Raw genomic sequence first — 27,339 nt, 5'->3', positions numbered from 1 at the left:
TTAGAGAAGAACGATGAATGAATGCTAATTAAAACTGATTTAGATCATGAGAATTGGTGAATGATTAAGAGAGAATTAGAGGATTAATGATTGCGAATGAAAACTGATTGTAGGTCCATGAAAACGGAGTTTTTAATACGATATTTATAAAGAAAATCAGACAAAAAGATAAATTAAACAAAACAGAGTCTAACGCATAAAAAATAGAGATGGCGCCAACCCTGGCCAGCTGGCGCCAGGCACCAACACTAGCGCCAGGCGCCAAGGCCTGGGGTCAGACGCCAAGCTTAAATTTAACGCGTTTTCGAAAATCAGATAAGTTTGCTGTACCGGAGGATAGAATCGTATAATTTCCTAGAAAATATTATTTGATTTTGATTAAAACTCTGAAAAGTCAACAAAAGTCAATTTATCAATGCTAATTGAATTAGGAATGAAAAGAACCTTCTAGAATATTCTAGAAGACTAAAACCATTCCTAATTGCATTAGGAATGATAAATCATATTAGGTCCTCCCCTAGATCATTAGGCCGCATATAAAGCTCAAACCGGGCCCAGTTTTGTAAATTGGCCATAACTTCCTCAATATTCATCGGAATTAGGCTTATAATATATCGTTGGCAAGGTCTTTGCAAGCCCCATATAGCTATACTACTATTTGACCCATATCATGGACCAACCAAACTAGATTGAATATTTTCTTAAAAATAAGTTTTCAAAAACAGTGAGAAGAGAAAAGAATAAAAAACTATCCGCAACACTAGACTTTCCACACTTTCGCTTCATTCGATTATGATTCGACGTGAAAGGTACTCATCACTGGGTTTGATTTTGGGGAGACACAAATGGGTGTCTACATAAGCCCTCACTTTGACTGAGTTTGGAGAAACGCAAGTTTCGAAAACAAAAGTCAAAGTATCGATAGGAACGGAGAATGATTCAGAACGTTCTGCGATCCTAAATCAATCTTGCAACGCCGATACCTGCAAACTAGCATTAGTTAAACAGATAAAAGAGTTAAGAAACGCGTATCTTGCACCGTCGAGCACACGTCTCTAAAAGTAACCAATTGTTGCTTCTTCTGTTGTTTTGATGACCTCTACAAGTTAGAGAATGCCATCCCGCTTGAAAACCGCTACGCCCGTAACTGCTTCCAAATTTGGAAGATTGCTTTGCCTGAAACGATCCTCCCCCGCAATGATAATATTCTGCGTCCAAGGGAATACTATCGAAGATTATTTCTCTTGAAACAAATCTCCAAGCTCATTTGCATTGATAATATTCCACGTCCAAGGGAATACTATCGAAGATTGCTTCTCTAGAAACAATCTCCATCCGCATTGATAATATTTCGCGTCCAAGGGAATACTATCGAAGATTGCTTCTCTTGAAACAATCTCCATCCGCATTATGACCATCTTCCATGCCTAAGGGAATATGATCGAAGACAACTTTGCCCGAAATTACCTCCAGTTGTTTGTGACAACTCTCCGCAAGCTAGGGAATGCTGCCGAAGATATCTTCTCTTGAAGTCATCCTCATTTGATGCGATAATTTTCCAAAGGAAATTACCGAAGATCCACGCCTGTCGATTTTTAAAAGTTCGCCTGAACTTTGCTCCCGCTATGCTTGTACTTCGGCACTTCTATTGCTTTGAACCTGTACATCGGTGACCTTTTGCTTTTGAACCTATATGTCGGTGCCTTTTGTTAATGAGCCAATGCTTAGGCGCTTTAAGCTAAGTGAGACGATCTTTCATCAGGTCGATCACTTTACGTAATCAAGCCGATTACTAAATTATGTCAAATTGCTTAGAGGGGCTAACTGGCGTACCAAGGAACCCAAAAATATGTTGCAGAAAGGTAGATCAACCCCACCAGGGGCTGGGTGATCTAGCGCCGCTGAAAAGCCATCAAGGCCACTCATTTAGTCCTAGCGTTAGGCGTTGAGCTTGGCGCCAGGGGCCAAGCCAAATTTGTCTCGCCAATGCATAGGGCTTGGCGCTACCATGGGGATTTCCTTAAATACCCCTTTCCTCCTCATTTGCTGCTTTGCTCGTCGCGATTTTGCTCGAAAAAAGTCCGAAAACTTCAATTGCTCGGTTCTTGCTCGTTTCTCAACCAAATTTGCTCAAATTTGTTGCAAATCAAATCTCTTTTCATCTATTTTCCCGATCTATGTAAGTTTTCTTCAAATTCACATCGGTTTTCATGAATTTTTGGCATGCTTATTCACGAATTTCATGAAAATTCGAAATTTATAATGCTCATTTTGCTTTGTTTGTCAAGTTTTATGCCATGAAATTGCTTGATTATGTTTATATATTGCCTTGGGAGTAATTTGAGATTTGTTTGACTCAATTTGGTGAAGAAATGAGCAATTTTCCATTGTTGGACCTCTTAAGGTCATGAAGAACAACGTGACTCGTTCTTGATATTTTTGCTAGCAATTCTTGTCCAATTTGTCATAACAATTACTATAGTGTTGCGAGAAATTGTTTGATTGCTTGAAAAAACGCCGTTATGCTCAATTTGAATTTGTGCTCTGTTTTAGTACTACGTACTCTATTTTTGCGAACATAGTATCATGCGGCTAGGCGAACCTTAGATACTATAGAACCTTAATTTATGATTATTTTACATAATGTAGCATGGCTAGACAGCGAGGCTCGGGTTCACGGTCCCGAAACACTAGACGGGAGCATGAGCCCGTAGAGGATGACGTCACGCCCTCCACTTCCCTTGGTCGACTTCCGGAGTGGGATTAACGGACCCTATTCTTCTCCCCTGTCCACCACATTTCTGAGAGGGTGAGACAGGGCATCGTACCCGGGAGGACACGACATCACGGCTCTGGCTGTGATGGTTTGGGCGATTTGTACAGGATGTACATCGCCAGGGATCTTGAAACGAGACTCCTATGGGAGTCTTGCGGGCTAGCTACTCTGTTTGAGACCTCTGAGGCTATGGTCGCCTGCAGCGGGGGTCATCATGTAGTGCGCGCTTTGGTGGAGTTCTTCTGGGACACTACCAACACCTTCCATTTCCCCTGGGGCGAGATGATGGTCACCCCTACGGACTTCAGTCTCATCACAGGACTAGAGTTCACCTCTGTGCCACTGCCGTTTGACAGCGGAATCAACGTCTTTTCTTTGGAGGTCGAGGAGTTGTTGGGGTCGATCGCTATTCGGGCCCAAGCTGAGGTGGAGACGATTTAGTTTAGTGCTAGAGGAATTTGCCGCTCGACGCTGGCAGCGACTCTTGATGACGATGCGACCACCCGAGAGCAGCGGGTGCGCATCTTTGTGCTGATGTTGTTGTCAGGGACATTCTCCCCTGACAAGGGTAGTAGGGCATTATTTCTTTACTACCTCCCTGCTGTTCGTGATCTCCACCAGATCGGGACTTATGACTGGGCCAGCTTGTCCTATGCTGACTTCGTTCGTGCGCTAAGGGACTCGTGTCGACACCGGTCCTTTGGGACGAACGTTGCTTTGTCTGCCTTTTGGAAGGTCGTAGAGGTAAACACTTGCTCCCTATAAAGTTTAGCTCTGCATATTGGTTTAACATTTACTCACACTTTTTCGTGCGCTAAGGGACTCGTGTCGACACCGGTCCTTTGGGACAAACGTTGCTTTGTCTGCCTTTTGGATGGTCGTAGAGGTAAACACTTGCTCCCTATAAAGTTTAGCTCTGCATATTGGTTTAACATTTACTCACACTTTTAGCTCTTTGTAGATCTGGTTCTACGAGTATTTTCCTTCTGTTGCGCCGGCGAGACCATCTCCGCGGGGATTTCCAGTGAGCGCCTCTTGGGGCGGCCACCATGTGGACATGTCCAATACACATGTCCGGAACCGGATCATCGCGGTACGACTTTTATTATTTATTTTGCTTTTTCGTGATGCTTTAAGTATACCTTCGCCTGATTGATGTTCGTTGTAGGGTCCTGAGGTGGTGTACCAGCCGTGGGGCGGTTGGACAGTCCCTGGGTTAGCCGCACAGTATTCTTCTGAGCGTCGCTACTTCTTGGGGACTTATGGAGCGGTCGCGTACTTAGGAATGAGGGTTGCTAGACAGCATTCCTCTGATGTCTTCGTCGTTCCCACTCCTCCACCACGTCATATGTTTGATGACGCGCGTTTGTCGAGCATGTCTGAGGGAGCTGGTACCCCTTGGCGGTCCTATGTGATCCTCGGGCGGTGCTATGCTGAGGAGCTACTACCTTTGTTAGCTCCAGGCCCCGTACCGACTGAGGATGTGAGGGTAAGATTTTCAGTTCTTTACTTTCCACAAAGTAGCCCCCAAGTAATGTTTTACTGAGTTTTTTGTCTTACCAGGACGGTGCTGCTGAGTTCGTGCCACCCCGTATGTCCATCCACTATCAGGGGATGTACGGGCCGATTGAGGAGATGATTTCTCCAGCTCCCGAGGGTCAGCGCTTCGTAGAGCGGTAAATTCCTCGCCACCAGACTCGAGTAAGCCTAGTTACCCACAATTTTTTTTTGTCCATATATCATGCAAGTTTACTGACTTATTTTTCTGACAGTTTTCACGTGAGGTGGTTTCGGCGATGGCACGATGTATAGATGCCTTCCAGAGCCAGCTCGTCCGGATGAGGAACGCGATCACTTGCCGTCGGGATGACGTCACCCGAGAGTTGGTCTTTCTTTATATATTTCCTTGCATTACTGTTTAAATTTTGTCCTGTTTCTGATTTAATTCTTTTTGCAGGTCCAACCTATCGCTTCTCACACCCGCGCGAGACTTGAGGGGCAGAGGGATCCGGCGAGGTCCAGCTTGAGACGTTGTCGTACTTCGTCAGGAGGTAGAGGTGGTCGCTCCGAGGCTGCCCGTGCTGACGTTGCAGAGGGCTCAGGATCTTCTTCTGAGGGTGCTCATGCTGCACCGGTAGGAGAGGCTACCTCGGCTTTCAGAGGTGGTGGGATGTACGAGGTAGGCTCGTCATCGCAGCAGCCTCAGCCTCAGGTTGATCCTGGGTGGAGTGGTCCTATATTGAGTCTTCCTCCTCCTACGAAACTGGAGCTAGAGATGGTGGAGAGGTGACTCCTCGTACGGTGCATTTTTATGATATGATGGGCCTACGTCCTCCAGCGTCGTAGTTTGTTCCTGTGTATATTTTATTTTGACTTTTTTTATAGAACTTTGCCTTAGACTCATTATTTATAGACACATTTTGTATATTTATGCGATTATGAATTTATTTATTGTTATGTGTATGTTTGTATGTGCAAGAGAAGTGTGACAACAATTTTGCGTAAAAATTACGTCATTTTTATTATTGATGGAGGGTATCCGACTCTCTCCCCCAAAAAGAAAAAATAAAAAAGGAAAAAAGTCACATGAAATGTCGGGTGTTGGAATTTAAATAAAGTCCAAAAGAAAGAATAATATAATAAAAAAGTAGTAGCTATTTTAATTAGTTAAGATAAAAAAAAAGAAGATTCTTAGGAAAGATGATCGGAGCCATAAAGTCATTAGTCGACTCAATTTCAGTATTAAAAACACAGGTTAATCACACGCCTGCTGTGACAACTTGGCGTCAGATGGCGCCACAATATGGCGCGTGGCGCCAGGCGCTACACTTAGCGTGTGGTGCCAAGCGTTGGCGGCTGGCGCCAATTACAGGATTTCGATTCCAATTGACGCTGATGCCGTATTTCATTCTGATTAAAACTTCTCGCAATTTGTGCATAAATAGCCCCCTGCCCAACCGATTCTTTTCATAATTCCAGCGAATAAAGTTATTCTTTGCTTTAGACATAATAACCATGTCTTTATTCACCAAAACCTTCACCCAATATACTCATGAATGGTGTCGATCTCTTAATGCTAGGGAGAGAAAAGAATTAAATTTGTGTCACTTGGGGGGAATTTATGGCATCAAAGGGGTAGATCTTGACTTAGATTTCATACATACCGCTCTAGAATTTTGGAATATTGATACTCATTGCTTCAGAATAGGGTATGATGAGATTAGCTCTTTGCCGGAGGAATTTGGTGCTATCATAGGCTTCCCTGCAATAGATCTTATAGCAATCCCTAGAGTAGATGCATATTATTATAAGATTTTGAGCGCTTCTTTAATTTGAAAGAAAGGGATTTATCAAAAATAGTAGATGGCAATGTAGTTAATTTGAAAGAATTTGCACGCCATTATTTTGATAAACCTCTTTCTGAATCTTTTCATATATATAGAAGAAGGGCGTTCCTGTTTTGCATGCTTAATCAATTTTTTCTTAGTAGTGGTAAAAATAATGAGGGCCAATCAATTATAACCACTGTTTTAGAATAAATTGAATCAGTGAGAAATCCAATGCCATTGATAGTTGGAGAGACTATGATTAGTCTGGATGAATTGAAAAGGGACCCAAAAGCACCGTTTCACGGCTCTCCAATTTTATTACAGGTAGAAAAATAATATTTTTAATTACAGAAATCAAAAAATATATTTTTGTATTGTAATAATAATTTATTTGCATTGCAATTTTTCACAGATGTGGCTAATGGAGAGGCTAGGATTAATTAGCCTCCGGACGATATTGAGAAGTATACTTCCAATTGATTCGTGAGAAGGAAGAAGAGCATCCCTAAAATTGGGCGCCATGGGTGGAGAAAAGTCTTCGAATCACGTGATTTTGCTATCAAGTGGGTCGTCCCATGGTGGAAAATATAAAGTATGCTTGGTGTTAACAAGCAACCTTTTTGCCGTCTTCCAAGCTTGTCTCGTGTAACTTATTATTACCCCTGCAGGGTAAAAAGACAATACGGTTTGCTTCAGAATATTCCTTCCGGGGATCTTCGTCCTCTCTATGAGTACCCTGTATCTCAAGAAGTAGATAGATTCGATGCTTACCGGAGCGCTAGACCTTTATGGGAAGTGATTACCCAAAAGGTTCCTCCTTGTTTGCCCAATGATGTAAAGAAGTGGTTGCTGAAGAAATCTTCGAAGGATCAGGGTAGAACCGATGTGAAGAATCGTCTAGGTGACAGGGTGATTCCTGCCAAGGAACGCTTAGGTGCAAGAATTGAATTCAAAACACCTGCAATGCTTAGGAAGAAAGGTGCTACCAAAGATAACGGGAAAAGGAAATCTAACACCACAGATAAAAAGGCTTGGGTGGAAAAGAAGCATGGAGTGTTAGCTGAAGGGGAGACCATCTACTCCAAAATTGAATGTAGGTCCTCTAAAGGATGCCTACTAGCTAAAGTTATGGATGAGGAGGAGGAAGCAGACAAAAAATGGAAAAGAGCTAGAAAGGAAAAGAAAGATTAAGAGCATTGCTTAGCTTTAAATTTATTAGACTTAGATTTTTTTTTTTTTATTTATAGTTAATTTATTTCATCTTTATTTAAATTCCACCAATAATGTAATTTTATTTTATTAATGAAATTTTAGCTTTTCGATTAAATTATTTACTTTAAATTTATTTTATTAAAGCAATGAAAATCGAAAAAATATTAATTTTCCAGAAATTCTCTAAGTACGGAAGTCGAAAATTTTCCGAAAAAACACCGAACTTCGCCCAGAATTTATTTCCAGATTGGCGCCACTTATTTGCAATTGGCGCCAATCATTGAAGTCTGGCGCCAGGCGCCAATATCATCGGCTGGCGCTGATGATTGTTGGCTGGCGCCAGGTTCTTCTCTGCGACGCCGTTGATTCGCCGGTCTTCTGTCAAATTTTTACTTAATTATGGAACGCGGGGGTGTCGAAGAATAAAGTGGCCGCACCTGTAAAGGGTTGCCTACGTATCCTTTCTTAAAAAATCAGGCCGAACGTAGCTCTCTTGAGTATCCTACTCAAGTAATTATGGGTAGTATTTCTTAAGTTGGTCAAGATTTGTCATGTTTGAGAATTCATTGCCATCCATATCAGTTAATTTTGCTGCACCTCCTGACAGGATTGTTTTGACAATGTAGGGTCCAGACCAATTAGGTCTAAATTTACCCCTTGGATCTAAAACATTTTTCCTTAGTGCTTTTAACACTAAGTCTCCTACTTTGATATTTCTTGTCTTTACCTTCTTATTAAAATGCCTAGCCATACGAGTTTGGTAACATTGAGTGTGATGTAGAGTTTCTAGTCGTTTTTCATCGAGTAGAATCAATTCTTCATATCTTGCCCTACTCCATTAGACTTCATCGATTTTACTCTCTAACACAATGCGTAGAGATGGTATTTCTAGTTTGACAGGTTGTACGACATCCATTCCATATACCAAGGAAAATGGCGTATTTCCTGTTGATGTACGGATTGACGTGCGATAACCCCACAATGCGAAGTGAAGCTTGTCAGGCCAATCCTTATAATTTTCCGTCATTTTCTCGATGATAGTCTTTAAATTTTTATTAGCTGCCTCGACTGCTCCGTTTGCTTGAGGTCTATAAGGGGAAGAATGATGATGTTGAATGCCATATTTTTGTAGCAATTCTTCACATTTGGCTTGAAAGTGAGTTCCATTATCACTTATCATTTCATGTGGGACTCCATATCGACAAATAATATTTATTTTGATAAAGAGTGCTACATGTTTTGCAGTGAGTTTAGCGTACGATTGCGCTTCGACCCACTTTGTAAAGTAATCGATTGCTACTAGGATAAATTTGTGGCCTCCTGTTCCTAGGGGAGTGATTTTGCCAATGATGTCAATTCCCCATGTAGAGAATGGCCATGGCGATGTGTAGGTGTAGAGTAAAGATGGAGGGACATGTTGTAAATTGGCATAAATTTGGCACTTAGGGCATCTTTTTACGTATTGATGGCAATCCCTATTCATTGTAGTCCAATAATTTCCTTCTGGCATTATTTTTTGGTCTAACATTTTGCCAATTATATGTGTCCCACAGACTCCTTCGTGGACTATTCGCATTGCTCTTTGTGCATCCTTCTTTCCTACGCATAGGAGAGCTCGACCTTTAGGTACCCTTTTATGTAGCTTGTTGTCTATGAGTACATAATGAGAAGCCAAAAGTCTTAATGCTCGCTTTGCTCTTTTGTCAGCATGAGGAGGGTATTCTCTATTGGTGACATAATTGAGTATGTCCGAGTACCATGGTTCTTCTTCTTCTTCTTCTTCTTCTTCTTCTTCTTCTTCTTCTTCTTCTTCTTCTTCTTCTTCTTCTTCTTCTTCTTCTTCTTCTTCTTCTTCTTCTTCTTCTTCTTCTTCTTCTTCTTCTTCTTCTTCTTCTTCTTCTTCTTCTTCTTCTTCTTCTTCTTCGCCTTGGAATACTTCGTCGTCTTCTATGGCCTGGATGTATGCTGGTTTGTGCCTTTTTTCAATAGTTAGAGGCATTTTCTCGATTTCCGTGGGAATCCTAACCATTAAGGCTAATCTTGCCAAGGCATCAGCAAATTGGTTTTCTTCTCTAGGTAGATATGTGTATTCTACCTTCTCTAACTGATCGGTAAGAGTTTCCAGAAAGGTTTGGTAAGGGACTAGACTTTCGCTCCTTACTTTCCACCTCTTAGATATCTGATTGATGATCAAAGAAAAGTCTTCGAATATCCTTAACTTCTTTACTCCCAATGCCAAAGTTGTTTCAAGGCCTACCACGCATGCTTCATATTTAGCAGCATTGTTGGTAACGTCGAAATCAAGCTTTATGGAGATTGGAACATGCTCTTCTTTAGGTGATACAAGTAGTACTCCAACGCCAAATCCCTTTTGGTTTGAGGCTCCGTCGAAATACAAGGTCCAAGTGTCATCTTCAGTAACCATTAGGTCTTCATCTGGAAATTCATTGTCTTGCATTGGCGTCGAGTCTTCTATTGGAAAATCTGCTAGAAAGTCTGACACCACAGATCCTTTGATAGCTTTTTGTGGCATGAATCTCACATAAAACTAGGCTAGATTGACTATCCATCTTGAAATGCGTCCATTGAGTGTAGATTTCTCGAATAGATACTTGAGTGGATCTAATCGGGAGACTATGAAAATGGTATGCACCAACATGTAATGTCTTAACTTAGTTGTGGCCCACACCATGGCGAGGCACAACTTCTCGAGCGGTGTATAGCGTGCCTTGTATTCGAGCATCTTTTTGCTTAAGTAGTAAATTGCGTTCTCTTTGCCTTCTACTTCTTGTGCTAGCATAGCTCCCATTGTCTCTTTGGTAACCGTCAAATATAACCTAAGAGGTATTCCGGGGAGTGCTGGTGCTAATATGGGAGGATTTGCGAGATAGGCTTTGATCTTTTCAAAGGCTTTTTGACACTCGTCATCCCATATTACTGGTACATTCTTCTTGAGTTTTTTTAAAATTGGTTCACATATCGTCGTCAGTTTTGATATGTAACCGGCCAATAAATCCTCGAATCTGTTTCTCAGTCTTGGGCGGATGCATGGACATGATTGCTTTGATCTTGGTTGGGTCTACCTCTATTCCTCTAGAGCTTATGACGTAACCCAAGAGCTTGCCTGAGGTGACTCCGAAAGCAAACTTAGATGGATTCAACCTCATATTATATTTTCTTAGCCTTTCGAAAAATTTCCTTAAGGCTACTTGATGGCCTGGACGGTCTTTTGATTTTACAATCATGTCGTCGACATATACCTCGACTTCTTTGTGCATCATGTCATGGAGTAAGGCAGTTGCTGCACGTTGGTAAGTAGCACGCGCATTTTTCAACCCGAATGGCATTACCGTGTAGCAGTAAGTGCCCCATGGTGTTATAAAGATTGTTTTCTCTATGTCTTCTTCTGCCATGAGAATCTGGTTGTAACCTGCGTATCCATCCATAAACGAAAGACGCGTGTGATTTTCGTGTTATCTACTAGAATATCGATGTGTGTCAAAGGGAAGTCGTCCTTTAGACTTGCCTTATTTAGATCTCGATAGTCGACACACATACTTACCCTTCCGTCTTTCTTCAAAACTGGGACGACGTTGGCGACCCATTCGGGGTATTTGGATACCTTGATGAAACCTGCAGTTATCTGTTTTTGAACTTCTTCTTTTATTTTAAGTGCTACGTCGGGTTTCATTCGACGTAACTTTTGTTTTACAGGTTTCATTCCTGGAATTAGTGGTATAGTGTGTTGAGCTATTTCTCTATTAATGTCTGGCATGTCTTCATATGACCAAGCAAATACATCGATAAATTCTTTAAGTAGGTTAATTAAGTCGGTTCTTTCTTGCTTATTCAATGTTAATCCGATTTTAACTTCTCTTTTATGAGTTGAATCATTTGAGATGTCAACTGTTTCAGTTTCTTCAATTACCGGTGTTTTCTTTTCGAGTGTTTCCATTGCTTTAATAATTTCTTTGTCTTTTTCATCGTTAGCTAAGCAATGCTCGTCATCTTGGGTTAGGGAGGAACACAAGAAGTAAGGAGAATGAGAAATATTATTATACTATGAGATCATTACATCAAAGAGTGATATGTCCTCAGGGACTGGATCACTAACTATCTTAGGAGAAGAAGTAAGAGGGGGAGATGTTACTACTAAAGACTTAGAAAACTCTAGAGGGAGAGACTCCGACTTAGACTCTGACTCAGACGACTCCTCAAACATCGGTCCCTGTCCTGTCGTGATTGATATCTTCCTTCCGCTTGGAGTAGTCACCTTGATAGTCTTGCGCCACCCTTGTAGTGATCCTTCAGCTGGAGTAATTAGCTTCGAGGGGTCGAAGCTTTAACTTTGTAGGACTGTTTGAATGAGCGAGGAGTTATCTTCTTCAAAAGTTGGCTCATTCTTTTCTCGCCCAAACAGTAATCCCATGACGTTAAATTCAAAGCATGGGGGTGCTTTCTCCTTATGGACGGGAGTTGGGATTTCATCAGTGAAGTAGCAATCCAAGAAAATCTCGAATCCCGGTTGTCTTATTCCATTTACAACAAATGGCTTAGGAAATTCATGGCATGGATAGTCCTCTCCTTCTTTTATGAACTGACCATTAAGCGTAAGACGGTACTGATCCATTGTAATTGCTTTCTTTTGAATGCGAGCGTCCATACGTGCTTTTAAATTTTCTTGGGCTCTCTTGAGATCTTTCCGATTCGGTTCAAAACCAAGTCCGAAAGTATCTAACTTAGGGAGGCCAGGTGACTCCAGCGGTTTTGCCATTCCTTTCTTCTTTCCTAAAGTCATCCTAGGAAAGTGTCCTTGTTTCTTCAGCATGGCGTTGACAATCATGTTGGACTGGGGGTCATGGCAAAGAGGGGTCCTTTCATCCTCCTGGATTAAGGAGACTTCTTCGTTAAATGACAAGCGCTCTTTAGGGCGCGCTTTAGAGCATATTTTAGGATGATTTTGGATGTATTTGGGGCCGTTTTGGCCGATTATTATCTTGTTATGCTTACGTCCCCCATATTACGTGCTTCACGGGTTTTCGGTTTGTTTTTGAAGTGTTTTCAGGTAATATCAACCGAGTTTAATCGGATCCCGAGCCCTTGATGCGTAACCGAGCTAGCCTTGACCGAAGTCCGAGGAGTTAAGGAAGTTCAAGTGCCGTGCATTGATTACATAGCACAGGCAGCACGACCGGGTTACCATAGGCACACCCGTGCTGGCCTATAAGCAAGCAACCCCAGGCAAGGCAGCACGGCCGTGCAAGCCAATAGCACGGCCGTGTCAGTATCCACGCACCAGCACGGCCGTGCAGGCCATTAGCACGGCCGTGCCAGGTGTTGCCCGTGCCCGTGTCAGCTTCAGTATGAGCCCCGTGCTAGAGCATATTCAGCACGGCCGTGTCATTTTTAGCTCGGCCGTGCCAGGAAGATGCACGGCCGTGCCATATATAGCACGGCCGTGCCAAATTGAAGAAGAAATCCGGTTTACCTACTGACAAGCTAGCACGGCCGTGCCAAATACAGCACGGCCGTGCTGATCCAGGGTTAACTGCGCGCTTCACTTCTCCAAATTAGAAGACGTATATAAGGCCCGACTTTAAGAGGATTCCAGAGACAGTTTTAGAGATAGTTTTTGAGAGCCTTTGTAGAGAGTTATTGGAGAACGTTCTTAGTATTAGAGATTCTTTAGTTTTCTTAAAGATTATTCTAGCGATTTTAGTTTTCTTGGATTGATTTGAAGCAAGATTTGTGAAGATTCTTTGAATTATCCATTGACGACGGATATCAAAGTTCTAAAATTTTCCATTGATTCGCATCAATACAATTGGTATTATTCATTCTTGTTTATTAACCAAGCTTTATTATTCCTTAATCAGAATTCATGTTTATATCTATTATGCTTTTGGAATTCATTATTGCTTTGATTATGAACATGTGTGAGTAGTCTCCTAGCTAGGGTTTCGGGATGAAACCCGGCCTAGGTAATCAATGTAATTGAGGATTGGTTTTGATAAACGGATTGTGATTAAATTGATTATATGCGATTGCATGTTAATTCATTATAATAGGAGTAGCTAACCTAGAATCTTGAATTTGATTGCATGATATCCTTGATTTGAACAAGAGATTGTGAATTTAGTATTTCATTGTTGAATGTGGTTTGATTATGTATCGAGTAATGTTAAGTGCATGAGAAATCCAAGCTTAGTATTGCCCGTTGTCTTCCTATCACATGATATTGATCATACTTATAGTCTTTGCATATCCCGTTTGTCTCTGTGATTCCTTGTTGCTTAGTTACCAATGGTTAGGCGGATTCCCGTTCTCCCTAGTGTCTTAGTTTATTGATTTATTCCATCTTATTAGTAGTATTTTAGAACACCATTTTCCATTGATTTCGAACTAGCTTAGGTTTAAGATTGATTTGCAATTACTCTCGTTCCTCGTGGACCGAACCTTTATTTGCCATTGTACTTGGTTATGGGGTGTTCGTATAAGTATTGTTTGATTGAGAGTTAGATTGTAGCGACCGATTTAACCCTTGTCAAAATGGTGCCGTTGCCGGGGAGCGGTGTTTGTTAATTGCCTTTTGATTTCTTGAGTCTAGTTCATCATAAAAAAAGCACAAAAAGATTTTTCCCTTTTGGCTACACTTGTAGCCCTGCTATTTAATTGGTTTGGTTAGTGTGTATGCGCAGGTCTAAAAAAAGAGAATTAATACCCTTCGATCCAGAAATCGAAAGAACTTTGAAGAGCAATCGTAAATCTCGATTGACGTCATCAAACTCTCAAGGAAAGGAACACAACACACAACAGGTTCCAATGGAAGACATACCGCGTCAACCTAATCGGCCAACACCACGACCCCTTAAGGAGTTGGGAACTCCTAGGGCGTATAGAGCTTCAAGTGGGATTGCCCCACCCACTACTGAGGCCAATGATTTCGAGATCCGGCCGGCTATGATCACCCTCATCGAGAGAAGGCAGTTTAGTGGTGCCAAGCATGAGAGCCCTTTGGCTCATTTGAACGAATTTGAGAAGTACTGCAATACCATCAAGGTTAATGGGGTGAATCAAGAGTTCGTGATATTGAAGCTTTTCCCCTTTTCACTTATTGGGAGAGCTCTCGAATGGTTAGAGAAGGAGGTGAAGCCGAACTCTCTACACACTTGGGATGATGTCACGACAGCATTCTTGGGAAGATTTTATTCCCAAAAGAAGACGGCCGATGCTAGAGCTTTGATCCAGGGATTTCGGCAAAGGAGTGGGGAGTCAATCTACAAAGCATGGGAAAGGTACAAGGAGTACGAAAGAGAGTGCCCACACCACGGAATCCCAACATATCAAGTTTTACAGATTTTCTATGGAGGATTGAGTCATCAAGGGAAGACCAGTTTGGATGCGGGAGCAGGTGGCCCCATTATGAACAAAACCGAAGAAGAAGTCATTGATATCATAGAAGATGTGGTACGACACCACATGGATTGGCAAGATGGAGAGCGAGAGGCCACGAGCAAGAGTGGAGGAGCGGTCTATTCGGTAGACCATCTTAATGCAATCGGGAATTTGACATCGCAAATTGTAAATCTAGGTAAGGAAATGTCAATTATCAAAGAGAAGCTCAACGCTCCACCGCATCAAAATCTTCCATCCTATTCTAAGGGAGCAGGTATGCACTCTAACTCTAATAATATGCCTGCTGGATGTATATTCTATGAAAACTGTGGGTCTTATGACCATGATACCTCTGCCTGCAACGTAGATTCCCAATTTCAATCCAACTATAATGATGGTAATGAGTGTGATAATGAACAAGCCAATGCCTTGTCTTATGATAATAGACCTAGGAATGACAATAACAGATATTTACCACCTAATCAAAGAGGGAACAATTATAATCAACAGGGTAATTATTCTGACTACCAACAACAAAACCAGTGGGGAAACAGGAACCAAAGGGACCAAAATCCCCAAGGGTCCTATAATCAACATGGTAATCTTGGTAATCAGAATAATTACCAACAAAATGCAGGTAATCAAGGGCAATACAATCAGAACATGAATGCCAATAACAAGGGAAATTGGAATAACAATGGTAACAGGAACAACTTCCAAAATCAAAATCCCCAACAATCTAATGCGCGTGGCTCCCGAGCCTCTAATGACAACTACAATGCTCAAGGACCATCGCAAAGGACTAGTTTGGAGGAGATGATGGAAGCACAGACCAAAATGTTCAACACTTTCATGGCCACCAGTGACAAAAAGTTTAATGAAGTGATGACACATAATAAAATGCTTGAAACCCAGATTTCTCAGTTGGCTAGTGCTATAAAGGATGGGGTTGGAGTGTCAAAACTCCCACCTCAAGGTATTGACCCTAAAAACTCTGTAAATGCTATCACCACTAGGAGTGGAAAGACATTGAGGGGGAGCAATGAAGTAGTACCCCCTAGGAGTCAATCTGTGCCTACACCTACCACTGATACTGTTATAAAGAGTGAGGAGGAGAGGACCGGAGAGAATGATAAAACTGTAGAGGTCCTAAATGAAAAGGAAGTAACACAAGTCAAAGAACCCAATCTACTGCAAAAACTTCCTTACCCCTATAAGTTTGTGAGACATAAGTTGGATGTTCAATTCGGTAAGTTTTTAGAGACTTTGAAGCAAATTCACCTTTCCATACCATTCACCAACGCTATAAAACAAATGGCTAACTATGCTAGGTTTTTGAAAGATATTTTGAGTGGCAGGAGGAATTGTGATGGGGTGGAAACTGTTAACCTCACCGCGAATTGTAGTGCAATCATCATGAACAAGATGCCTCCCAAATTGGGAGACCTAGGTAATTTCTCAATCCCTTGTGCTATTAATAAAATGAAAATTGATAATGCATTATGTGATCTTGGGGCTAGTGTTAGTCTTATGCCATATTTTGTATATCAAAGATTAGGGGTAGGAGAACTTCTTCCTACCAACATTACCCTACAGTTAGCTGATCGTTCGATCAAATTTCCTAAGGGTAAGGTAGAAGATGTTCCCCTACGAGTTGGGAAATTTGTGATACCTGTGGATTTTGTAGTTTTGGAAATGGATGAAGATAATCATATACCTATTATTCTTGGGCGACCTTTCCTAGCTACCTCTGGTGCTCTCATTGATGTGAAGAGTGCCAAGATTTCTTTAAAGGTACGAGAGGAGGTCCTTGAATTTGATCTGAACAAAAGCATGCAATATCCTTTGTCTACTTCCGAAAACTGCATGATGATTGACACTATTGATTCGATTGTCTCTAGTATGCATACACTATTGCTTTATACTAAACATGATCTTGAGCCAAGTGATACCGATGAGAGCAGGTACATAGAGGAGCAAATGCTAGAGGAAGATGATGGTGATAACGGTTTCAAGGAAATTACACTCATGTATGCACTTGCTATGGCCACCACAAAAGAGGTAAACGAGGCCCCTAAGGTAGAATTGAAACCTCTACCATCACATCTAAGGTACGAATTTCTTGGCCCTGATTCAACTTATCCTGTCATTGTGAATTCTTCTTTAGATGAGGATCAAACTCGGAAGTTGTGTGATGTATTGAGAGAGCATCAAAGTGCCATAGGCTATACCATTGATAACCTCAAGGGTATTAGCCCCTCTATATGTATGCATCACATAACTCTCGAGGATGGTGCGAGGCCTTCTATTGAGAGGTAGAGGAAACTCAATCCTCAAATGGGGGAGGTGGTGAAGAAAGAGATCACCAAACTTCTTGATGCAGATATCATCTTCCCCATTTCAAGCTCTAGATGGGTTTCCCCTGTGCATGTTGTCCCTAAGAAGGGGGGAATGACTGTAATTGAGAATGAGAATGGTGAGCTCATCTCAACTAGAACGGTGACCGGTTGGCGGATGTGCATAGACTATAGACGTCTAAACGCATCTACCAAAAAGGACCATTTTCCCCTCCCTTTTATTGATCAAATGCTCGAAAGACTAACTAGGCACAAGTATTATTGCTTTCTTGACGGTTATTCGGGGTTTTTCCAAATACCTATAAACCCGGATGACCAAGAGAAGACGACTTTTACTTGTCCATATGGTACTTTTGCCTACAGGAGAATGCCTTTTGGACTTTACAATGCACCGGGCACCTTTCAACGGTGTATGATGAGCATTTTTGGGGACATGTTGGAGGCCGAGATGGAGGTTTTCATGGACGATTTTTCTGTTGGAGGAGCCTCCTTTGATGATTGCCTAGTGAACTTGGGGAAGTGCCTACAACGGTGTGAGAGAGTGAATTTAGTCCTGAACTGGGAGAAGTGTCACTTCATGGTTGAAGAAGGTATTGTCCTCGGTCACAAGATCTCAAATGCAGGCATAGAGGTGAACAAAGCAAAGGTTGAAGTTATAGCAAAGCTACCACCACCGGTCAATGCAAAAGGGGTAAGACAATTCCTAGGGCATGCGGGGTTCTACCGGCGATTCATAAAAGATTTCTCTCTTATAGCCAAGCCTTTGAATGTCTTATTGCACAAGGAAGTCGACTTCAAGTTCGACAAAGAGTGCCTACAAGCTTTTAACACACTTAAGAAAGCTTTGATTTCGGCACCGATTGTGCAAGGACCACGGTGGGATCTACCTTTTGAGTTGATGTGCGATGCTAGTGATATGGCTATTGGAGGTGTTCTTGGGAAACGAGTTGAGAAGAGGCTTCACGTGATCTATTACATGTCCAAGACCTTAAATGAAGCACAAAGGAACTACACCACTATAGAGAAAGAGTTCCTAGCCATTGTTCATGCATTTGAGAAATTTTGGGACTACCTCATTGGTTCCAAAACGATTGTTTATACCGACCATGCAGCCATCAAGTACCTAATTTAAAAGAAGGAATCCAAACCACGCCTCCTCCGATGGGTCCTCTCTTTACAACAATTTCATGTGGAGATCCGGGACAAGAAGGGAGCCGAGAATGTGGTTGCGGATCACCTTTCGCGCATGGAGAGGGAGCAACAAGAAGATGATGGGCTGCCCATTTGTGATGAGTTGAAGGATGATGTTTTATACCTCCTCAAGGAGAAGATTCTACCATGGTTTGCGGATATGGTAAACTACTTGGCTTGTGAGGAGTTTCCCCCCGATTACTCCAAGAACCAACGGAAGAAGATTAGGAGAGATGCAAGGCATTACATATGGGATGATCCAATTTTGTTCAAGAGAGGTGTAGATGGTCTCCTAAGAAGGTGCGTTCCGGAGGAAGAAGTTCATAGTGTGCTGAAAATGTTCCCCCAATTCCTCAAATCAAACCCTAATTCCCCATATTCTTCTTTCAAGATCTCGGCACCCTCCTTGCATTGGAGCATTTTTCAAGTGATTGGACGCAATATTTGACCCTCTTTGAGCTCGCCACAACTCCACTTCGTGGAGTCCTCGGTGAATTCGTTCTTAAACTCATTGATTTTCGCAATTTTTGTCCAATTTTATTAGTTTTATTGAATATTTGTTGTTGAATTGTGCTTTATTGTTGCAAGTTTGGGTGAACTAGTAGTGTTAGGGTAGTACATTGCATGCTAGGATAGTTTCTTGCTTGTTAATTGGTATATTGTGCTTAATTTCTTGAATCAAACATGCCTAGAACAAAGACATCGACTAGGAGGCCGGGTCGGGACGATGCATCCTCATCCATGGTTCCACCCACGGTGGACACCATGGGTATTGTTTTTAATAACCCGTCCTTTTTGGACAAATTTGTAGGATTATCCCACCGACCGATCCGGCCTACCAAGTTCTACGACCCTTTAGCCGCTAGGGCTCTAGGGATCGAAAGCGACATGGTTCAACTGTTTTCATTTACCAACTTTGATTCTTTCCTTACCATGCATGCTCTCACTTACAAGAGGCTTACCCTCGAATTTTTGTCTTCTTTGTACGTGCATCGGTATGATAATAACTCACCCCGGTACTTGTCCTTTCAACTAATGAACTCGGGCACCATTCAAATGTCGGTGGCCCAAGTTAATGCCGCCTTTGGGTGGACATCCGACTTGAAATATGGTCCTAAGGATGGCCACTCAAAACACTACAACTCCGGGTTGTTTTGGCGGCAAATCACGGGGAAGATGGATAGAGATCCCCGTAGGGATAAGGCGACTTCCATCGTCAATCCCGCCTTTCGGTTGTCCCACAGGACCTTCTCCTCTTCTATCTTTGCTAGAGGAGATAGTTCGGGTGTAGTCTCCATTAGGGAGTTACAGTTTATTTGGCACCTCACCCATGGGGACAGGCGTCTAGACATGGGAGCGTGGTTACTAGACCACCTCGACGGTGTAGCCCGGGGTAGGGGTGATATTACTATCGGTGGAATGATCACCATTCTTCCGCAATATAATGGGATTGATTTTTCTTATTTGCAAGCTATCCCAAGCACTACGAGACTTGATATGGGCACCTTGAGAGCCATGCAGTGGCTTGAAGGGACATCCCAGCCGGATTGCTATTTGTGGCTCGTAGTACGCAAGCCATACGCCTACTTGCCCGATCCGGAGAGGACGGTGGTTTACAACAAGGACAACTGGATCTTCGACCCCGACTTCGCCTGGCACGAGGACGGAGGCACGGAGTATGTAGACCGCAGTCCCCAGCCTCACCAGGGGGATGAGCAAGCCCACGGGGGCCAAGGAGGTGATGATGATGATGATGACGAGGAGGGTGGCCCGGATGCGGCCCAGCAGATCCCGGCGCAAGACTTCACTTGGCTCCGCCAAGGAATGGAAGATTTGAAGCTCAAGGTAGCGGATTTGCGCCGGTCAAACGAGGATATGACCTCCGCCTTCAGATACCTGAAGAGGAGTGTTGATGATATGGCCTCCCGTTTCCCTTATGGCCCGGGCGGGCCTAGCTCGTGATCCCTTTCCCTTTCCCTTTAGTTACCTCCCTCTCCTTACTATTGTAAGTCCTTGATGTATAAACATTGAGGACAATGTTTGATTCTAGCTTGGGGGGGGGGGGGGTCTTACTTGTATTCTTTCTAAAAAAAAAAAAAAAAGGATTTACTGCTTTCCTAGACTAACCTTAACTTGTTTGCTAGTATGTCTTTCCTTTTTGCAGATTTTTTTAAAAAAAAAAAAAGGATTCACTGCTTTCCTAGACTAACCTTAACTTGTTTGCTAGTATATCTTTCCTTTTTGCATATTGGGAACATTCGAGACGCGGCATGAGTTTGAAGAACGATGCTATGGCCGTTAATTGGAGCTCCCGGGAAGCAAATTTGGTGAGATCTTTTCCTTTTTTTTTTTTGTGTGCTTAGGATAGTTTAGTTTAGGAAGAAGTTGAATGGTTCGAGGATGTTTGATCGGTTCTAAGGAACCTGGGATCGTTGATGTTGATATCATTCGATCACTTGTTTGTCGATTGGGATTTTATGTGATTTTTATGCCTCGTTATGTGCGTTTCAACTTATTCAGTTGGCTTAGTTGTACATATGTTTGTGTTAGATAGGAAAAGCTTCTACTATGAGGATGTGTGATTTAGCTTATATGATATGCCTCGTAGTCTTTTCCTATGTTTTTGGATCATAATAAACTTGTCTAATTGCAAAATTTTGGAATATTGTTCATGTTGGATTCGAAATGTGAATGAATGTGTATGGAATGTCTATTTCCACTTAAGCCAGTGATGAATACACAGTTCGAGTCTATTGTTGATCAATGTAGACGAGTCTAGGCGAAGGGTAGAAATAGAACACTTTTGTCATGTGAAACTCTATGCCTTTGGGCTGTGGTAAGATGGAGTCGCTTCCCGGTTGTGGATTTGACCCCCTTGATTGGTAGTTGCTTTATTTGTTAGATCCCGTGAGGTTTATTTGTTCTAGCCTTTATCATTCTTGTTGAGTGGCATATTTGGATCCTTGATTACGCATTTTTCGATCTTTGTGTTGACTAGTAGCTCCCGAGACCGACTTGACACTTTTAAGGGAGGAAGAGGGCACCTTTTTCATTTTTCTTATTTTGTTCCTTTTGTTTTGTTACAAATTGATTTTCTTTTTACATCATCTTACTTGCTAACCATGTTGAGCTTTAATTCCATTCTTGGTTAACCGTGTTACAAACCGATGGCCAATGTTTTACCAACCCTTAGTTGTGAAGCGTTTACCTAGATAGGTTTGTTGAGCTTATTGTTTACTAATCAAGAAATAAAGTTTGATAGTTGGTTTGAGCAGGTGTGAAAGTGAGCCTAATTGTAAATATGTAATGTGAAAGTCATTTTGCCATCAATAAAAAAGGAGAGAAAAAAAAAGAGAAAAAAAAAAAGAATTTAAAAAGGAAAAAAAGAAGAAGAGAAAAGCCGTCCGAATTGTGAAAAAGGCAAGGACACATAATAAAGTTTTGAAGGTTGAAAGAGGTCATTTGAGTGTGTATTATATGGATAATTTGGGATGAGTAAAAATGTGAATCAATGAGATTGTGGAAAGTGAATTACATCTTTTGAACTATTGTTTTTTAGAATTGTGATTCTTGCGCTTCATTTAGGAATTAACCCCACTTTTTAAATTGTTTTCACCTACCTTACCCATTGCCAATACATTACAACCCTTTAAGACCCTTAGACTTTAGAGGTGTTCGGTTCTCAAACGGTGGAGGGAGATACCTTTCAACCCTATGGAAAGATTATGCGTAATCGAGATGTCGGGATACCTTTGTTATTTCCTCAAAACATCATTTTTTCCGGTTCCTTCGAGGAATCACGAGGGGCCAATTAGGGTGGTGATTTGAAGCAAAAGGGGAGGACGTGGCCGGTTTGGTTGGGTTTAGAGGGAAGCATGATTTCTTTGTTCTCTATGCTTGGTTTAGGTCTTGTTTGCATTTGATCAACGATATCTTGGATTGTGTGTCTCGTTGCTTGTTTGAGTGAGTTTTCATTCCGTGCATGGTAGTTCTAAGTAGGATCCATTGATTTCATTCCGTGCTTAATTTGATTTGTTCGCAATGGCATAGTTTATTTGATCTTGTGTGTGTTTCCCTTGGTTTTTGCTCGAGGACTAGCAAAATTGTAGCTTGGGGGGTTTTGACAAGCGCACTTTAGGGAGCGCTTTAAAGCATATTTTAGGATGATTTTGGATGTATTTGGGGCCGTTTTGGCCGATTATTATCTTGTTATGCTTACGTCCCCTATATTACGTGCTTCACGGGTTTTCGGTTTGTTTTTGATGTGTTTTCAGGTAATATCAACCGAGTTTAATCGGATCCCGAGCCCTTGATGCGTAACCGAGCTAGCCTTGACCGAAGTCCGAGGAGTTAAGGAAGTTCAAGTGCCGTGCATTGATTACATAGCACAGGCAGCACGGCCGGGTTACCTTAGGCACACCCGTGCTGACCTATAAGCAAGCAACCCCAGGCAAGGCAGCACGGCCGTGCAAGCCAATAGCACGGCCGTGTCAGTATCCACGCACCAGCACGGCCGTGCAGGCCATTAGCACGGTCGTGCCAGATGTTGCCCGTGCCCGTGTCACCTTTAGTATGAGCCCCGTGCTAGAGCATATTCAACACGGCCGTGTCATTTTTAGCACGGCCGTGCCAGGAAGCTGCACGGCCGTGCCATATATAGCAAGCATGGTTAACTGCGCTGAATATCCGGTTTACCTACTGACAAGCTAGCATGGCCGTGCCAAATACAGCACGGTCGTGCTGATCCAGGGTTAACTGCGCGCTTCACTTCTCCAAATTAGAAGACGTATATAAGGCCCGACTTTAAGAGGATTCCAGAGACAGTTTTAGAGATAGTTTTTGAGAGCCTTTGTAGAGAGTTATTGGAGAACGTTCTTAGTATTAGAGATTCTTTAGTTTTCTTAAAGATTATTCTAGCGATTTTAGTTTTCTTGGATTGATTTGAAGCAAGATTTGTGAAGATTCTTTGAATTATCCATTGACGACGGATATCAAAGTTCTAAACTTTTCCATTGATTCGCATCAATACAATTGGTATTATTCATTCTTGTTTATTAATCAAGCTTTATTATTCCTTAATCAGAATTCATGTTTATATCTATTATGCTTTTGGAATTCATTATTGCTTTGATTATGAATATGTGTGAGTAGTCTCCTAGCTAGGGTTTCGGGATGAAACCCGGCCTAGGTAATCTATGTAATTGAGGATTGGTTTTGATAAACGGATTGTGATTAACTTGATTATATGCGATTGCATGTTAATTCATTATAATAGGAGTAGCTAACCTAGAATCTTGAATTTGATTGCATGATATCCTTGATTTGAATAAGAGATTGTGAATTTAGTATTTCATTGTTGAATGTGGTTTGATTATATATCGAGTAATGTTAAGTGCATGAGAAATCCAAGCTTAGTATTGCCCGTTGTCATTCTATCACATGATATTGATCAGACTTATAGTCTTTGCATATCCTGTTTGTCTCTGTGATTCCTTGTTGCTTAGTTACCAATGGTTAGGCGGATTCCCGTTCTCCCTAGTGTCTTAGTTTATTGATTTATTCCATCTTATTAGTAGTATTTTAGAACACCATTTTCCATTGATTTCGAACTAGCTTAGGTTTAAGATTCACTTGCAATTACTCTCGTTCCTCGTGGACCGAACCTTTATTTGCCATTGTACTTGGTTATAGGGTGTTCGTATAAGTATTGTTTGATTGAGAGTTAGATTGTAGCGACCGATTTAACCCTTGTCATTAAAGCCCCATAAATCTTCATCATCTTCGTCGTACTCTACATTAATGATTGGATTCTCTATGAATTTGATTCTCACAGGCGAAGCATCTATAGTGATTGGAATTCCCCCAACTATAGCTTTTATTTGTTGGTGGAGAGATGAAGGGACGGCCTTTAGATCATGAAGCCAAGGGCGTCCCAACAATAAGTTGAATGAAGCTTTGATGTCCACTACTTGGAAAGTAGTAGCATGTTCTATTGCTCGTGCCGTTACATTTAGGGTAATTTTGCCAAGATCTTGACGACGAGTATTATCGTAGGCTCTTATTCTTTGTGTGGACGGAGTTAAGTCTTCATCCCTTATGCCGAGCATCCTTGCAGTTCTAAGTGGACAGACATTGATGGCCGATCCATTGTCTACAAGAGTCTTAGGAACATTCATCCTTTTGCAAACTACCGTGAGGTTTAATGCCTTGTAATGTTTGTCACCTTCTAGGGGTAAATCTTTGTCAGAAGAGGTGATCAAATTAATCGGACTAGGAAGGTCACTTGTGAGGAAGTTGGCTAGGAGTAGTGTCAGAGTCTATCCCAATTTTATCCAAGGCATTCATTACAGCCAACCTATGCTCTCGAGATGTTGCCAGAAGTTTCCACACATTCATCTCAACTTTTGTCTTCTTAAACTGCTTAACAATGTCATTGTGTTCGATGATAGGTATGGGAACTTGGTGTATGGTTGGCATAGGTTGTGTTGAAACGGGAGGTTGCATTCTCCCAGATCTTGTGAGGACATCTATCGATGAATCTTCTTCACCCCAAATGTCATCTGTGGTGTACGACACAGAAGGTGAAGGTCTTACTATGTCCTTTAGATATATATCTTCTTCATCACTATCCCAAACTCCATTAATGGTTGTATCCTCTTCTTGTTGAACTTGGACTAGTTTCTTTTCATCAATCATTTTCTGTACCAAATCCTTGAATTTGAAACAGTTTTCTATAGTGTGACCCCCTGATTGATGATACTGACAGTAATATCTATCTGTCCTTTTTAATGACTCGAATGGTCTCGGTTCGAGAGGTTTGACCTCTCCACTCTCGGAGAGCATTTCGAACATTTGCGCATATGGGATCCCAATCAGAGTGTAGTTTCTATTGCTCTTCTTGGGTTTTTCAGTGACTTGTAAGGGAAAGTGCTTTGCCTCATAAGTCGTTCTCACTGGTGTGAATTCTCTTTTAGGTTCTTCTTTCGGAAGTGGAAGCTCATCATATTTCTTATGGAGTTCGTTCATAACTTTGTGAGCTTCGCGTAGTAGTTGCGATACCTCCCTCATAGACAGTGTGAGCAATTGTATATCTTCCTTATTTGCCGGTTCTGGAAGGCTATCCTTGAAATCGAAAAAGATTTCCTCTTCTTTTTCTTTGGCACGGATTTCTTTGACAGGTTTAATGAGAGATGAGGGGTCAACCTTGTTTTCTTCATCGGAGATGGCTAGGGTATGAGCGAGAGGTGCATTGTCAATACTTATCTTCTTACTAGCAGGGGGAAACGGATTTCTTTGACAGGTTTAATGAGAGTTGAACAGTCTCACAAACTCTTTTTCACTTGGCACCTTAATCATTTTAGCCGAGGTTTCTCTCCCTTTGTTAAAGAAAGAGGTGAAACCTTCATTCTCTTTCTGTTCGAGGATTTCAAGTTCTCTATGGCCAGTCTCGACTTGAATGTTGCACTTGTAACTACCAACGAAAGTGTTTGCTATAGACTCCCAGGTAGAGGTATTTTCTTTCTCGAGAGAAAAGAACCATTGTTGGCAAACGGTCTCGAGAGATAGTGAGAACAGAGAAGGGAAGACTTTCTTATCGATACCCTTGATACTCATTATTGTTTCAAATGCTCTTAAATGAAAGTAAGGGTTGTCAATTGCTCTGGATTTTGGGATGTCGTTGGCGCTGAACTTCTGCGGAAGAAGCTCTTTGTCCACCGAGACCCCTTGTGATGTAAGCTCTTGAAACTTGTAGTCGGTAGACAACTTTCTAAGACTCTCTTGCATGAGGTCCATCTTTGTTGCTTCACGGGATCATCAATCTTGAGTGCGAGAAGCTTTAGTGTCTCAGTCACAGTAGCCAGTTGGTTCTTAAGATCATTGACTTCTTCTTGTGTTGCCATTATAGTCTTAGCTTTTCTCTTGCGAGCTATGGGTTTGTCAAAAAGTTGGACTTGTACGAAGAGGTTATCATTGATTAATCGTCCTTCCTTTCTTGACCACGCGCTGTAAATTAAACCATTTTGTGTTTTAATTACTTGACTCGAATCAACTTGACTATATGGTTTATTTTAAGGAGGAAGAAAAAAGAAAAAGGAAAAAAAGGTGTCTATTTTTGGCAAAAATAATGTATATATTTTTATGGAACTGGGTATAGTTTTTTTATTGGAGGATTAATATCCGACTTACCCCCTTAAAAAAATGACGGAAAAAAACGCGCACACAAGACTCTCTCAAACATGGTCAAAGTATGTGTATTGGTGTGTGCGTTGAGTGTAAGTGACATGCTTGGACTCTTGTGTAAGACCATGGGACTTAGTGCCTAAACTCGATCATTGACTCAAATAAAAACTATTGACAGCAAAATTTTAGCCGAATTAAATAGAAAACTGATTAATTAGACTCTAGGTTATGACTCGACCAATAATCCGAACTGTCGGCCAAACGACAGGACAGGCGTCGCACTGTGAAGCTTGGCGCCAGACAACATAGCTTTCGTCAGGGGCTACACTCCATGATGTGGCGCTACAACTCAGACCTTGGCGCCAATATTGAAGCTTCGGTTTGGGACTGTTTTCGGTGTTATTAGTCAATCGGGGTATGCCTAAAGTCGTACTAGGTCAATTCCGATTGAAATATTAGACTTTATTGACTCAAATTAATTAATTACTTAATTAAATAGGCAAATTTCAATAAGTCATTAATTTTTTAGTCTCAACACAAGTCAACAAACGGTTAAGAAAAACATAGAATATATATGCACAACAAATAATGCACACTTAGTTAAGTAGGCACAATATGATGCAATGAGTTTGCAACCTAACCATGGCTCTAGTTCTCTAAAGTTCAGGATATGGTTTAGTCAAAGAGGGGTCCATGGTTAATTGTCCGGATGCACCGCGCGGAAGCCTAACCGTGAAGGGTTGGCGCGAGTGGATGGGACACCGCGAGTTTTAGAAAAAAATCGCTTCCATGGTTTGGTGAATTCAACAATCTCGGATGTACCTTTTGTTGCACGGAGCGTTCAATCGGGTAGATGGAGCATGAATTCCCAGAGGGTTATGTCCATATGCAGAACACA

The sequence above is a fragment of the Chenopodium quinoa genome, unplaced genomic scaffold (genome assembly GCF_001683475.1).
Source record: "Chenopodium quinoa cultivar QQ74 unplaced genomic scaffold, ASM168347v1, whole genome shotgun sequence".
In the NCBI taxonomy this organism is placed as follows: Eukaryota; Viridiplantae; Streptophyta; class Magnoliopsida; order Caryophyllales; family Amaranthaceae; genus Chenopodium; species Chenopodium quinoa.
This window is presented reverse-complemented; position numbering follows the sequence as displayed.